This window comes from Coturnix japonica, chromosome 4, assembly GCF_054131305.1.
Source record: "Coturnix japonica strain WE chromosome 4, WE-NBRP24, whole genome shotgun sequence".
NCBI classification, from domain to species: Eukaryota; Metazoa; Chordata; class Aves; order Galliformes; family Phasianidae; genus Coturnix; species Coturnix japonica.
This window is the reverse complement of record NC_140666.1, coordinates 74,855,765-74,872,420: the sequence shown is the minus strand read 5'-3', so window position 1 is coordinate 74,872,420 and position 16,656 is coordinate 74,855,765.

Genomic DNA, 16,656 nt, shown 5'->3' with positions numbered 1-16,656 from the left:
AAGGGGAAACGTTTGATTCAGTTTTTGAGGATACTGGTGGTGTCTTGACCTGGTGGGACTCACTTGTCACTCTTCTTCATCCTTTTTTTTAATGCTAACTGAATGTTCTTTCAGCTCTTTTCTGCTGCAAATGAGTTCTCATTCTTTCTTGATAGTATTGTAGTAAATACATATTCTCAGCAACCGGCCCATAGTCTGCTCTTTGTAATACTAATCTTTAGATCCATTAAGATTCAGCTACTGCTGCTGCTTTTCTTATTTCTGCTTCTTTTGCAAGTGTGGTATTTCTAACTCTTTTGAAGATTTATTGCAGTTTTCCTTCTATTTTTATGCCATTTGGCTTATGTAGTCCCCTTTCTGGGCCTTTGGGCTGTGCCTTTTCTTCCTGACCTTCCTGACATGCAGCTTTCCGCATTGCCAAGTTTCTGCTGTGCTCTCAGCATTTAGTGCTGCTTTGCTTCACTATCTGGGCATGCCATGATCTGTTTGTGGCACTGTTGCCTCCCGCTTCCTTGGATTTGATTGCCCCATCACATCTGGCTTCATACAGTGACTACTTGAGCTGTGCACACAGAGAGGAAGTACATAGAGAAATACCTACATGGACTTGATTTAGTTAACTAGTTCTTCTATGCAGAACAGGAAAGAGATGTGTATTTCTGTAGCATTATCTGCACTTGTTCCTAATGTTTCTTACTTTGAACAAACAAAAGGGTTTTTCTTGTCTAAGACAGTATGTAAGCTTCAACCAACTGGGAAAGCCATGTAGGAAAGCACTTAAGTTCTACAGTAAGTTTCTGTAGTCAGAGTTGACTCGTGTTGTTCCATTCTGCAGTAACTGGTAAGGATTCTCTTGCCACTTTAAATGAGCAGTTGCTTTTGCAGATGACTCTCATATTTTGCTTTAGGTGAAGAGCCAGCTCAAGTTGTGTCATGAAGCAATGGCACGAGGTCTAAACAGTCTAAAAATGACATTTTGGGGAGGGGAAGGAAGATCCAGCAATGGAAGAAGGGGGAAAAAAGAACAACAAAAACCCAACAACAACCCCCCCCCCCCCCCCCCCCCAAAAAAAAAAAAAAAACAGCAACAAAAAACCTACTATAAAACTTCGGAAGAAAAAGAAATGAAATGCCACTTGTGGGTAAATAAAATGCATTGGGCGGTACCTCCAGGTTGAACAATAGAGCTGCTAGCAAATCAGTAAACGATTGGTGCCAGCAAAGCCCAGGGTTGAAGTTACAATGGGATATAAATATGTGGGTGTTCTGGCATTCCTCCCCCAGGGGGTATTATACAGCTGCTGCTCCTACCTGGCTGCCTTACAGCTCTGTGCAAATGATGTAATCGCACCCACTGCTGTGAATCAGAAGTCGTTGGGTGGGCTTTGGTTTTGGTTCTTTTTTTGCAGTTCCCACAAGTAATTTAGTAGATAAAGAATCCTATCAGTTTTCCTTATGTATCTCACTAAGTACCCCACCTCCCTCCTAGGGTGAGTCTATCCTCAAAAAGAAAAAGAAAACTACTTGGGACCTACTGTAGGAAGACCCCATTTTTAAGTCTGTATCATCACCGTATGCAAGAAATTCAGTCCTGTCCAAGCTGTGCTCATGTGTTGGGCCAGGTGTTGGGGTTCTCTTAGTACATCACAGCCTCTCCTGCCTTGAACAAGCCAGTTTACTACCTTTCTCACTTTAGTGATCCTTGTACAGATTTAGAGCCGCATCTGTTTTGCCCTGTGTCTGTCTTTAACAAGTCACTACAACAGTCTCTTCAGAGGCTGATTTTGCTCTTTTCGTGCCACGAGAATTCATGTATGAATTCTGTAATGAAGATGAACGCTTTGCCCTGAGGTGCAATGAAAATCATTCTCTTAAACAACCGCTACTGATAAGAATCGGAGGGGCAAAGGTAAGGAATTTGTTCATCTGGTCACATATTTGTTTTAGCCTGTTGAAGTAACCTGCGGCTTCCTGAGGATAGCAAAAGGCTTTAAATGCTGCAGTCAGCTGGAGAAAAGAAGTTTTACCTTTTCAATCGTTGAATTAACGTTATTGGTCTTATTTAAAGGCCAATAACGAAACCAGTGTCAAAGCCCATCAGTTCATAAGCTGCGGCCGCAGTCAGTCCGGCACTTGCCTTACAATACGGCGCAGTTCTGCTTCGTTGCACGGGGGTTATCATTTCTCTAGTTCTCTTGGTAGTCACCGAACTGTTGCAGAATCGTAGTAGTTCAGACAGGTGTGAATGGAAACGTCTGGGTGTGGGGGGACAAACAGCAACAGACGGGCTGCGGGAATGGTATGTGCTGAAGGCACCCAGATTAGCGGGTCTTCAAAGCCCTGCAGTGCATGGCCGTGCGGGTCGTCAGCAAACAAAGGAGCTGAGCGGGGAGCGGATGGCTCTGAGCGGCAGGGCGGGACGGTGATTAGGGAGAGCGCCTGAAGGATACAAAGAGTCTGTCCGCACTCAGCGCACGATCGGCGATCTAAGGAGAGTCCGAAGTCAGAACGAGTCAGGAGCTGCTGCTCCTCGTCCTGAGCCTTGTCACAAGCGGTCCTGGACCGACCTGGGCTCTCTAATCCTGGCGCTTGGATGCTGCTTCTCGAACACGAGTCCAGGTACTTGTGAGTTTGAGAGCATGAGTGCAGATGGATGGAATCAGTTTGGCTTTAAAGTTAACTCCGCTTCCCTTTGGATACTGCATGGTGTTGCTGCTATAGGGTCGATTGCTTGCGAAGTACCGGCAGGGAGGCTGCTTGTATCCGGGGTGATCTCAGGATGGACCCAGCCTGAGGAGAGCAAGAGCTGGGTGCAAGGCTTTCTTAGCAGTGTATCTTTTGAGATCGTTCTGGAAGACTCAATCGGCGTGTACCAGTCCAGAGCTCAGGAATACTGAGATTTTTCGGTGATCTCCTTTCATTATCTTGATGTTTTAATGCAGCTTAAAAGCATATTTCTCTGCGCCAAGTGCCACCTTTCCTTTCTCCGTGTAGAAGGTCACTGCAGGTTCCTGGTCACAAATGAAAGCAAACTTTGTCCTTAATATCTGTAGGGTGACAGTGAACGACTTAAGTTATCCTGGGTTTGGCCTACTTGTTGGCCTGGTGTCCCACCGGAGTTTAAAGCAGAGATTGCAGGCGTTGTGGTCATGCGGAGTTAGTGATAGCATGGCTTCACAGCCAGGCAACAGGAAGAAAACAGACAAAACCCCAAACCAGAACAACAGATCTATGTGCTCCGCTTGAAACTGAGCAGATACCGATGTTCCTAAGGCAAGGCCTTCAAGTAAGAGTGATGGAGGCTTCTGCTTTCTCACCTGCTGCTTTCACTCCCTCCCATGTCCTTAGCTGCAGCTCCCTGCTCACCGGGTAAGTCTCAGGGCTGCTCTCTGCTTTCTAACAGTAACAGCCACTAATCTGAAATCAGAAGTGACTGTATCTCTGAATTCTCACTTGTCAGTCAATTTGCATTCAGATGATTTTCTACCTTCGGAAAGCTGATGATTAAAGAATCCATCTACAGTGCACTAGGAGCGCTGTGCTCCCGAACGAGAAGCACTTTGCACCTGGGAGACCAACACTTCAGTAAGGGTATAAAGGAGGCTCCCATCGTGTTCTCACTTGAGTAGTAGGTGAATTCCCTGCAGGAACTGATGGTGTTTTTGTCAATGGATGCGGATGCTGTTTGTGAGATTGCTGTGTTGTGTGTATGCTTGCATGCTGGCAGTAATTGCGGGTGATCAGCGTACATTATAACGTTTCTAGGCAGTTTTCTTGCTCTGGTTCAGCCACATTTGTTCACAACATACGCCCTTATACTGACAAATCAGAGGAAACCATTTTCGGGGTGATAGTATATCAAAAGTGAAACCAGAGCGAGAGAGCTAATTGGAATGTGCTACTGACATATTTCAATGAGAAGTCGAGAGAATAATGCTTCGTTTTTCTGCCTTTTCCTTTTTGATTTTCTTTTCTCCTTTGCTTTGCCTTTGATCCCCTATCTGATCTTAAAAATATCCAAGATTTACCCTTATCTGGTTGCAGAGGCCTGTCCCTCGAGTTCTTAGCACATCTTTACCCACCCAATGCGTATGGTCTGCATTTACTGTTTACCTTCTAACTGCATTCCTTTTGTATACTGCCTCTTCAGTGCCTAATTACCAACAAGCCTTAGGGGGAATCTCTATTAGTCTGAAGTCGGTATGAATTGGCTACAAACGACTTCAGAGGCCCAGCCCTGCACTTGAAGGAACAGCCTTCTGCCTTTTTACAGTTGGTGGCTCTAAAAAGGAAGAGCAGGGGAAGGTCTGTGTCCCTTTGCCAACTCGACAGCCAGACCAAGAGCTGCTGTACGTGTATATCTTAACAGTGTTTGTTTAAAACAGCAATAGGTCTGCTGCAATACTGATCCCAGGCATTACTGTTAGTGAATTAACCACTCTGCTGCACACTCCTGCAAGTGCTTTTAATGGAAGCCTGTCTTCACTATTCCTAATTCTCAGACTGGGAACCTGAACATCACTGGAGAACTCCACAGCAAGTCTTCTTCCACAACACAGACTTCTTTCTGCTCACCCTTTGTGCCTTGGGGATAGAGCTGGTTGGTGTTCCAGTGATGATATTTTAAAGCAAGGCACCGAGATGGGAACAGAGAGAAGCTCAAATCTGGCAATTATGTTTGTCTCTTTCACAGGGCTTCAAGGAGATGGTGCCATTCAGACTGAGTCAGCATGACCTCTGCAAAACCAGCGCTGGGTGTTCTGCAAGGCTCAAACTCACACCCTCAGTGGAGTGCTTCCAGATGTGATGACACGACATCCACAGGCAAGATAAAATCTGATTCTGAACTTCTTAGGATACTTAAAGTACAAAATGATAGCAAACTCACACACACACACACACACACACACATATATATGGATATATATCTATATATATGTGTGTGTGTGTATGAGTTTTATATATATATATATACATGTTATATATATATATATATTGTTCTTTTGCTGTTCTGTTTCCCTCAAATCACTTTCAAAGTCATAGCCACATTTGATCAAGTTCTAAGAATACAGCATGTGTGTTTTATCAGGAAGTTTCCTGACATTGTTTTCAAATCTAATGTATAATTTTGCTAATTTATTGCAAACTATGAATGATATGGATGATACTTCATATGAATGAAGTATGAGTGGGTGGAGGCAGGAGTCCAGCAGAGACTTTAGGTGCTACATTGAATACCACTCGTGTTTTAAGGGTTTAGCAGTTTATCTTGATCTCTCAATGAAGGTTGGACATAGGATTGCTTTGTAAACTATATTACCTCTCCAAACTCTTCATTATTGTTCTCTTGTTGGTTACCATCATTTCTGCAGTGGATTTTGTGTCTGATCAGGTTTGATTATTTGATCACATGTGAAGTCAGTGCTGCTTATAACACTTTCTGTGCAGTATAAGCTGATCCAGATGACTTTGCCCCCAAGAGCTTTGCTGCTTCTGGCTGTGCTTGAACTGTGGTAGTAAAAAGGAAGGGATGACGATGTCTTTTCCCCATTTAGATTCGCAAGAAGCCAGATTTGGCAGTAAAATACTGTGTCAATACAGTGTCAGCATTTGGAAGCAGTGCCAGTTGAGATCGTTTCCTAAAGCTCTTCCTCTCGGGACAGGGATTTGTCATTGTGTCCTTGCTGAACACATTCTGCATTACAATACAAGGAGAAAAGTAACACCTTTTGATGGTGAATTCTCAGCTACAAAACGGTGTTTTTCAACAGAGTTGCCACCATTAGCAACGCATTTTCACCTGTGATCAACAGGAGCCTGCATGCTGCACTCATAGCAGTCTGCACCAGCAGAAGTGACCCACTGTTACCACTGCTGAAATGCACCAGCACCGCCTCGTTGTGCCCACATCCACTGTTTGGTGTCTGTAAATGTTCAACAAGCATCAGTGAATGTTGGTGGATGCCAGTTTTTCTGTGTGGAGGAATGCAGTGACACACCTTAGTTATGTCATCTGTGACATCTGCTCCTCCGTATCAGATGCCATTTGGTCAGACTTGCCCCTCTGCTGCCGTCCGTCACACGGCAACAAAACATAAGGAGATATTGTTGGGAAGGTTCGATCTCTGCTGCCACACCAGCACTCTGATATTGTGGACTGATAGCATAAATTAGGCATTACTTCTGAATCAGACATTGCAAGATATATACTAATGTGTATAGGTAACACAGCCTCTTTTAGTTTTTAGTGTTTTTTAATTTTGTAACACATTTTAATAAGGGCAACAAAAATATAAAACTAGAGGAATATGTGATCCTTTTTTTGTGTGTAACCAACACATCGGGCTGGTTGGATGCAGTTCTTAGTGAGTTCTTGAGGGAGAACTCAGGGCTGCGTTTAGCCACTGTACCCAAAGGCATGGCATCATTAACCCCAATTGAGTTAGCTCTGCTCTGCACCCCCTTTGCGCCCTGGTTCCAGCCCTGATGGTATTTGTAGCTCCTCACTGTTGGTGCTGAGGGTCTGGGCCTGTTGGAAGAGCCTGATTATAATTATATCCAGTATCTTCTTTTTCAGTTTACGGCAGTGTTTTAAATCAAATTGGGAGCAATGCCAGTTGGACTGAGGAGGAGGAACAGCAAGGGTGGTTTTTATTTGCTTTTTTATTTAATTTTGGTAGGTTTTCCAGGTGTTATTTTAAATCCTTTTCTTTTTTTTTCCTGCAGACTTGATAAATTTTTCTAAAAATAGTTTTATCAGAGCAGAGAGTAAATGTGGAAACATTCAGAAGAATAGATAAGTGATAACACCCGTAAGACATGCAAGCGAGAGCAAAGTCTTCTTATGTGTGGGCATTATCTATGTTATGTTGAAAGAGTTTCTGATCCAAATGTTGCACTTTTGTTTGTTTCATTTCTCGTTCCAGTAAGTGAGTATGGAGTTGCTTTTAGACATTTACTGAAGTAAATGTGTGAGGGAGGAGGAAGAGTTTCTGTAACTCACTACTTGAAGTTGCTTCACTGTTTGGATGGAGTCTGCCCAACATTTGTTCAGTAATGTAAACATTTGGGCGAACGCTCATAGTTTCAAATAACTCAAAATCATTTCGCTGATGAAATAAATTCTTTTTCCTGCTTAATTCCTTCCCAGAAGCTCAGGACAAATGGTGTTACAGATCCCTGAGATGTCATTTCTGACTTGCACGGTCTTTGCTGTGACGCTGTTTTACAGAGACCTTCTGGAAAATGAAATTAATAAATTAAGTACTTTTTGTTTGTATTTCCACATTATGGATAACGAAGTGTTTAGTTTCAAGCAGAGTGGTTCCTGTTCCTCTTTTCTACGTATTCTTGTAATCTTTAGCAGTCGAGCGTTTTTCAGCAGTTTTCTGGCAGTTCTTGATGAAGGGCCAGAGTTTCATAGATACTGGCTGAGAGGTTGCAGCTACTACCATGGGTGGGATGTCAGAAGTTCCAGGGTTGGGAGTGGACAAAAACTCCAAACAGGACAGTCATCTGGGCAGAGCATGGAGTGTGGGAGGCGAGTGTGGGAGGAAATGGGAGAGACACAGGTGGAGACGTGATGACATGAGACCTTGTGTCTTGAAAATGGGAGCCAAGAAAGTGTTCTAGAGTGACTCCAGCTTGACTGATATCAAAGGATGTTCTGCCTCAGAGCATTTTGGTTCAAGGATGGAGTGTGGAGAGTCACTTTTTTATTGTTATTTCCTAGTTTATTCTAACATATGAAAATGACCACAAATACAAAGCTATTTTCTTTAACATGTTTCCATCAAGTAGGAGGTCCAAAACATCTCCGTTCTTATCAAGCTTGAATTTTGTCAGCAATTTTGCCTTTTATCTAATGGAATGTGTCAGCCAGTGCTTGCTAAGGTGTACCATTTGCTGTGTAGGAGTGGTAGGTGTATTAAAGGAGTATAAAGTTGCCCTACATCTAAAAATAAAAGATTCTGGCAGAAAGCAAATGGAAATCTGCGTCATATGTTTTAATTTGAAAGAAATTGACTGCAGATCAGATCCGGACCTTGTCCTTTCAAACCCACACAAGTCTGTATGATTCTGTGTGTGTACGGATCCTCAAACAAGATAGTGGATAGTAACCAAAGTATTTATACAAAGGATTTGTACAGACAAACTGCTGGCCAGTGGCTGCCTAAGAATATGCTCCCATTTGGTAGTGCAAGCAAGGTAGCTGCCCTGAAGTGAGAGTGGAGTCACAGTAAAGGCATGCTCAAGAGCAGTTTTTCTGGAGTGCTGAGTGTGCCATAAATCCACGCCCTACCTCAGTTTACAGCAGCTCTTTTAGATACATGTCCTCATATCTTTATATGAAGTGGAATTGGTAAAATAACAACTTGGAAGAGTTTTAGTACCATTCTAATGAGCATGAGGAATATATGGACAGAAGTAATCTCCAGGGCTTGTTGGATGAAGTAAATCTATGCTGGTTCTGGTTATTCCAGGGCTCACCAGTACTAACTGGACAGTGTATGTGTTCCCGTAGTTGAAGAGAGTTAGGAGAGAGCACAACTTTTTACATTATCTGATACTGATGGGACAAGAGGAGATGGCTTCAAACTAAAATGGGGGAGATTTGGGTTAGGTGTTAGGCTGGAATATTTAAATCAGAGGGTGATGAGGCACTGGCACAGGCTGCCCAGAGAAGCCAGGGGTGCTCCAACACTGGAGGTGCTCAAAGCCAGACTGGATGCATCCTCAGCAGCCTAATCTGGTGGGTGCAACCCTGTCCATGGCAGGAGGTTTGGAACTAGATGATCTTTGTGGTCCCTTCCAATCTAAGCCATTCTGTTATTCATTTCTTTTTGTGTCCTGCATGTGATGGACATACTGCAACTGTGCAGGTCATGCACTGTGTGCCTGGGAGGTCTGAGTCATTCCGTCTGTGGTTGGTGCACACACACTGTGGGGCTGGTCTGTGTGTGCCAAGTGGTCATTTATCAAGCATTTTTAGGTACTTGATAGCACAGTTGGAGCAGCGGTTACCACACATCCAAAATAACCTGAGAAATAGCCATATGAATTTGTTACTGTAAAGAAGAGGATCAATGTGGGAAGAAAAAGGGGATCTACAAGACAGAATTGCACATTTCTTTAACAGGACAGACTGCAGTGGTTTCAAACTAAGAGAAGGGAGATTTCTATTGGATATAAGGAAAATGTGTGGTTTTTTATGATGAGGGTAATATAGCACTTGATCAGGTTGCCCAGGGAGGTGGTGGGTGCTCTGTGCCTGAAGATATTCAAGGTCAGGCTTTAACTTGGTACCTTGGAAGAAACCTTAGAAGACTTTTGATGTTGTCCTTTCCTCTTTATGTCATTTCTGCTACTGTGGAAGTCCATATTCATGAGTCAGGATTTCCATTTGAACCTGTGCTTTTCCATTTCTTTTCATGTTGTGCTGCTGAACAAATATAATTATGTCCCCCTTTACTGGTTCTTATTGACTTGTAATGGCTTGAAAAAAAGGGAATTATGTTAAAGAGTTTGAGTCAGAAACCTCCCTTGGGTTCACTGGGAGCTGGGAATATGGCTGGAATGAATAGACTCTGTCCAATTACTTTCATTACGTATTCTGACTGTCCAGATTGGCTTTTCTTTTTTCCCTGTTACCCCTCATCCAGTCTGCCTTCAATATATATTTTTAGTGCTGTGAGTTTGAGGAGATCTCATTGTAGTAACTGCTTAAGTCAGTTTGTAAGACTATTCCACTTAGTTAAATTGTTTGTGATAATAAAAACTGAAAGCAGAAAATGAGAACATAAACAAAACAAATCCACCTAATCTAAATTAAATGAGTGGAAAATATTTGCTGGTTTCATTGTTCTGTAGCTGCAAAAGCTACTGTTGAATTTTTGTTTGTTTTCATCTTAGTAAACACTTATTTCTGGGAGCCATTGTCATCTGAAATCTGGGAAGAAAACTAACTCCATTGTGGTGTTAGAAACCAATCTGTATCACTATCCAGTAATGTTTTTGTTGTATCACATGCACACTTCAAATGCCATTATCCTCTGCTGGGTAGCCCACAAGGCATTTGTTGCACTTTCTCTGTTGACCTAATGGTTATGTCTGGGAGCCTTTTAACATGAGGATGTGCAGGTGAGCCGGTGTCAGTAATCTTGTCCCATGAGCTGACCATTAGAAACTCATCCTCTGTGCTCTGGGGAAATGCTTGTCGCTGCACTGATTGGTTGGACAAAACAAAACCAAATATTACTTCTCCCTAAAAACTTATTTAAATTCTGAAAAAGACTTAACGATCATCCTCCAAGCATCTTATCTGTGCCCTTTCACTTGAATAGCCACTGCAACTGGAGATGGGGTTTAAGCTCACAAGATCAAGAAGGGAGAATATTACCTCTATGGATTCAGATGAAACGACAGAGCTGCTGCAAATGCCTCATTAGCACCAGATTCCTTAAATATATGTCAGATCTGGTTGTTGGGTTGTCTCAAGAAATTTTGCCAGAGTGTGCTCGAACATACTTGAAAAGTAGCGTATTGTGTGTTGGTACAGATAAAGCTTCAGCCGGAGGGCTGTGTGAGTTCCCAGGTGGGAGCAGAGATCTGACTTCTCCCTTCTTTTCTTTTACTTGCACAAGTCTTTGTCTTCTAAAGCATACTGTGAAGTCTGCTCTTTTCAACCCGAATAACCGCAGTGTCTCCAGTGCCTGTGTGAGCAGAGCTGTCCTGGAGATGAGTACTACTCAGGTGCAAACAAGTAGAGACAAGACAGCCTTTCTACTGCAGAAATCCCACCAAATTGCAGCTCTTGTCTCTTCATCTGATTCACCCTTCATCCAAACACCCTTCATCCACATAACCTTCACTGCTTTCTCACAGAGCACTTGCTTCCTGCCTCAAAAGGAAAGACTGGAAAGTAGTGAACTCAGTCTGCCCTCCATTCCTGCCACGATTAATGACTAGCTTTAGCTGTTGCAAACAACTTAAATCTGTCTTAATTATATTGTAAGCATTTTAGATTACTGCACTTATACATTTGATCAGCTTCTACGTAAATATATTTTTAAACAGGTCGATTAAAGAAGCTTTTCATTCTTTCCTGACAGAAATAATAGGGAACCCGAGCCTCCTTGCAAGGCTTGTTTTGAAAAAATCTAATAATTATAGAATGAATGAGTGATTTGTATTGCTTATTTGTGATGCCTCATCTGGATCTGCCCTTGCCAGTGAAGCTTCCTTTGGACCTGGATTAATTAAATCACTCTTATTAAAGGAAGGCCTTTGATTTGAGAGCAGGGAAACGTGTTTGCGCAGAGGCTACACCCACTTCTTTATCTGAGAGCATCCTTGAATGATAACACTGTCATAATTAGGCACGTCAAACAAGTTATAGGTTGATTCATTGTCTTTATGTGGTACCAGAGGAAGAGGTGAAGGATGACTGTTCTCCAGAGGAGGCTGCAGAGAGCGGTATGCGTAGTGTTTCTTAAGTGATTGGTGTCCTTATCTCCTGCTACTTCCTTAAGAATATAACTGCTAATATTTAACTTCTGGAACTCTAAAACATCCCTGAATTGCAGAGGTGGAAGAAGCAAATGTTGCTAAAATAAAGGAAGTGTGAGCATAAAACATAGCATGTGTATAAAAGTAATGTAGTTGTGTTGGATAAGGAAACCAATATAACTCACTTTATAGATGTAAACTAAAATCTTCAGAATGCCAGCCAGCACAGTACTTGGTGTACCTTCTGCCTGTTATATACAGTTTAATGTGCATGTTTCAGCAAGTGTGTGCAATTAGTCCTTTTCTGTGACTTGTGAAAGTGACGAGTATCATTTTGAACACAAAGCTCTAAACACCACAGCCTTTATGAATCTTTTGTTTTCATAGTGGTTTTCAACAACCAGTAAGTACTGCTTGACATAGAAGAGGTTCCATCTAAACACCAGGCTCTGGTGTCACAGCTGGAGCAGGTAGGATAAAGTCGTGTATGTAGGATTTGGGGATTTCTGACATTAAGAGAGAAGATCAGACCCTTAGAACAAAAGTGAAATCCAATTAATATCTTCTAGGTGAGGTCGGGGTCAATCTTCAGATAATGCATTGTGATGATAAAGCATAGGCATTAGTTAACAGTCACAAAGTAGAAACAGGTTGTCCTATGGTGAGTTTCTTCTCACAAGGAAAATGAGCATCTTATTTACCTTCTGAGATGTTAATTCTAAACACAGTAGGGGAACAGTGAAAGCTGTTCTGTTACGAAAAGTTAATAAAGAAGCTTTTAAAGTGTTAAGGCCATTTGTGCTGAGAGGAAAATGAAAATTATAATTGTAATGCTAATTTTAAAAGTGATGGAGGAGAAAGATGGACCTTCCGTCCTCCTCCAAATTGCATTAAAAGATTTCAGAAGGTGACACATACCTGGAAGACATGAACATGTTGGTGCTGTGGAACCTGTGTTCCCAGCTCCAGCTCTTGGGATATTGCTGGGGAACTGAGTCAAGGGATGCAAAAGCATCTGGACATTATTCAGCTAAATATCAGGTGGGTTGTATTCTGTATTGGTGATACTTTGGTTTTCAGTCTTCCATGACCTGAAATCTTCCCAAAGAAGCTTTTGTTTGTTTTGTCATTAAGATCATTTGGCATCAGAGGGGACAAGGACTCTCAGGGTGATATCTGCACACTTGGGAGTTTACTGATGTGAAAAATGGAGATATTCAGGCATATCCATGAGAAGTCAATGGCCAGGTGAGCACGGGGGACACAAAATTTAAGGTGTTTTTTTAATAACACTAAGGTAAACAAAGGCTCCTGCATGTCTGCAAAGGACAGACTGGGAAGTCCTTTTCCATTACTTTGGGAAAATGTTAAACCACTGTTTGAGGCTCTTTGCACAAGGAATGGCATTCCAAATGCTGAGTAGGGAAGGAGGCAGGAAAGTGCATGAAGATGGAAAAGGAAATAGGACTTTCAGTTTTACAGAACATCCTGAAATAAAGAATGCATGACCTACATCTCATTTTGGCTCAAGCATATCAGTGCAGGTTAGTGAGTAGATATTATTTAATGACTGCTCGGTTCAGTTTATTTCTGTCTTTCCTGAAAGATAGCAACCTGATAGTGCAGCTATCATGCTGCCTTTTGCAAAGAACTTGCACACACAAACGTAAGCATGTTCATAGCAAAAAGGAATGCAATTCATATCTGAGAAAAGGGATTCTGGGTGCTTGCCAGATATATGGAGTAACAAGAACAGCAGCTAATCTGGGTTCTCAGGTGATCATTTTGTGGTCTTAAAAAAAGGCTATTTTTTTTCCCTACATACAAGTGTAATGGTTACTTTTGCAAGTGAAATGGCAAATAAGCAAATAAGAGTTACTGGAATGCTGGTCAGGGGCCTGTTGAAGGCATCAGTATTCTCTACTGGTGTGATCTGATTCAAGAACTGGTTGTCAGCAATAGCCCAGTCATCCTTCTGCGCCAGCTCTCTATTCTTGCTGTTCAGCTGTCAGCTGCTGTTGGCCAGATCAGAAAAACAACAAATGCATTGAACTTAATATCCAATTGTCTGATTTCAGTTGGTCTCTTCTGAGCCTGACTTCATCTTTCTTGATAAGCAGTGGTTCAGAATGTGTTTTCCCAATCTGATGACTATATACAATTCACTACTGTACTAGAATAAACAAATGAGTTTGGTTAATTACACTTCTTGTATAATTCCATCAGTTTTCTAAGATTAAAATAATGCCAGATGGCAGACTTCTGCGAGGAACAGATTTTCCTCATTATCTCATAACAAAGCAACTCTCAAAATGTAGTTAACGAGTTATGCAGCTTCCTTAACCAGGTTAGATTAATCAGTAGATTTATTACTCCCCCCCCCCCCCCTTTTTTTTTTTTTTTTTAATTTTCTTTGCTATAATAAACATTAACATAATAAACAGCTTTATAGCTGGGTTAAAAACCACCATTCAAGCTCAAAGATCAGAAAGTGATACACAAATAACCCCAAGATTCTTACAGAAGATCTGTATCTGCTTCTGGGCGAGGTGGTGGTTAATAACGTGACCTGAACTCCTAATTCCTGCAGGCACTCCCATTGCTGCTTAAAATAGAAAGTGGCATTGTAGTTCACACAGAGGGAGAGGCTGAAGAGAAGCAAGTTCCTGGTGGCACAGACCCTTCTCCTTCACCTCCTCCCTCCCTCCAAGCTGGCTGCTTCACTCTAATCCGAGCCAGCCCTATCTCTGTGCACCCTGACAGCTTTGCCATCTCCTCTGCTCATTTCAGTATCCTGTACCAGCCTCCTCCAGCCAGCCCCACCACGTTCCTCTGCACTCACCGTGTAAAGCAGTACCCCAGCTCTTGGAGCCTCTGACCTGCAAACTTCTCTCCCTCCCCAGACACCATGCTCATTTCTAGGCTGTGCTTGCCCTGACCCCATTGGTGCCTCAATAGCTTTTCCCCATTCTGCTTGCTTAGATGGTTCCTTTCACACCTAACTGCCCTTTTCCTAATTTTTCATTAAGGTTGGAAAAGACCTCTAAGATCACCAAGTTCAATTGATGAACTGTCACCATCAGAGCTTTGGTAGTCCCTGGCTCTGTCTCATGTTCTCTGCTGGAGTCACTGGTAACTCCTCCGCAGATCTGTCTCCCTTCTTACTCATCCTAAACCATTCATTAGTTGCTGGACCCTAATCTCACTATCTAGCCAACCCTGGTGACTATATCCCCTTACTATTAGATAATCACTTCTTGTCGCTTCCCTAATCTGTTTCCTTTTCCAGCCTGTTGTTTCTACATGCCTTTATTCAGGTTAAATGCCTCTCCCTGCTGCGGCAGTGAGCAGTGTCACCAAAGCCCAGCAGCCTCCCTGGCCCTGTGCAGGCTCACCTTGCTGCTTTGGGTTAGCATGTGCTTTGCAAACTGTGCGTACTCTGTCAGGCTTCCTTTTAGTCTTAAAAAACAGACTATGCTGCTTTTAAACATGAAGATGAGCGGCGAGCTGGTGTTGTCAGTAGAGGTTTTGATACCTGCTTCAGAATGGCAAAGACTTGTCTCATGATGGTCTTTGTTTTTTCTTTCCATGTTTGTAGTTGTCTCTGTAGGTTACCTGTGTATGGGTTTCTTCAGGAATGAACTGGAAACACAAAAAAGCCATAGCTAAGCACTCAGAAATCCAAATACAGCCATATAAGTTCTTTGCCTACAGAACTTGCTTCTTGTTTACTGGATTAGTCTTTGCTATAAAACATACCCCTCAAATAGTATTCTGTCTGGGCAAGTTTTGCCCCAAATTGAAGCACATCTTAAAAGGCTGAATGTGAATACATTCTACTCTTGGTAGTTCTGGCTTTTTTGTTTGTTTCTTTCTTTTTTCCCCTTGTATATAAAGTCTATAGGGAAGTTGTATACAAAACCAGTCACCCCATCACAGCATTTGGGAAGCTCTCTAACACAGTATGTTATTTTCATCTTGCTAGTGAGTCTAACTTTTCTACCTTTAACACTTGAGTACCATGGAAGCAGTGGCTTTATGTTACGTATCCCACTTGAGATTCCAGGAGGAATTTTTGAAAACAATCTTTTTTTGTTTTTATTGTGTTTTAAAAGAATTTTAAGGACATTCATTCCACTAATGGAAAGTGGAGGAGATTGTAAGAGGACTTGGAAGGGCTAACACCTCTTTTAAAGCTGTGGGAGAATTAAAAAGAAAAAGCAGGATATCAGTGAAGGAAGCAGAGGAGTTCAGGTTACCTGTATGAAAAATAGGAAGGTGAGGATCTAGCACCTAGGCTGAGGTCATTGTAAACTTTGGCAAGGCAGGTTTCTTGAAGTTAAAGATTGGGTTATGTCTGAATGTCACTTAGTCACTGTTTAGTAAGTGAATATGTAATAGCAACAAGTTTGAGAAATCCAGCTTGTAGAGCAGTAGCCTTTCAAGAAGCCAGGTTGGTGGGACCCTCTTTGCCTGCTCACCTGACCCAGGGATCTTCAGTGGCCACTCCACTGTATGCAGTGGTCTTTTGTTCTCTCCCACAGCAACACTTAAAGATGCGTGGACAGATGCTTTGCAGGGCAGCCTGGTTGCATGCCAGGCTGTAGGCTTCTGTGGATCTCCAGGCACACCACCCTCTTGCTCAAGGGCAAGAAAAGTGGGATTTAGTACCCTTTGGCTCTCTTGGAACATCTGAGCATAACCTGAAGCTCATTTCTGCTAAATCTTTACTTTTATTCCCATGAGTACTATATATAAAGGAAAACAAAGCTAGGAAAAATTATGATATAGTAATGAAAAAAGATGCTGATTGTCATCTATGGTTTTATAGAAATCTTACTCCTTGGCCACAGTGTTGATTTGCTGGCTCTGGAAGAAACTGCTTTTGTGGGAAAGGAATAATGCAGCCATTCTATACTTTCTTGGTGACATTGTAATTGGAGGACAGTAGATAGAACTGAAGGTGGATAAGGTTTGTGTGATTTGGCTGCTTGCTCTTCTAGCTACAGAAGCATGTTGATACACATACAGACCTTCAGCCATTGCTGTCATAGTCTTTAAATACATGACCAGTATAAACTAGAATTTTACTTGATATGGAAAAGTTCTGGCAGAGAATAGACAAAAACCAAAGAGACATAGAATTAT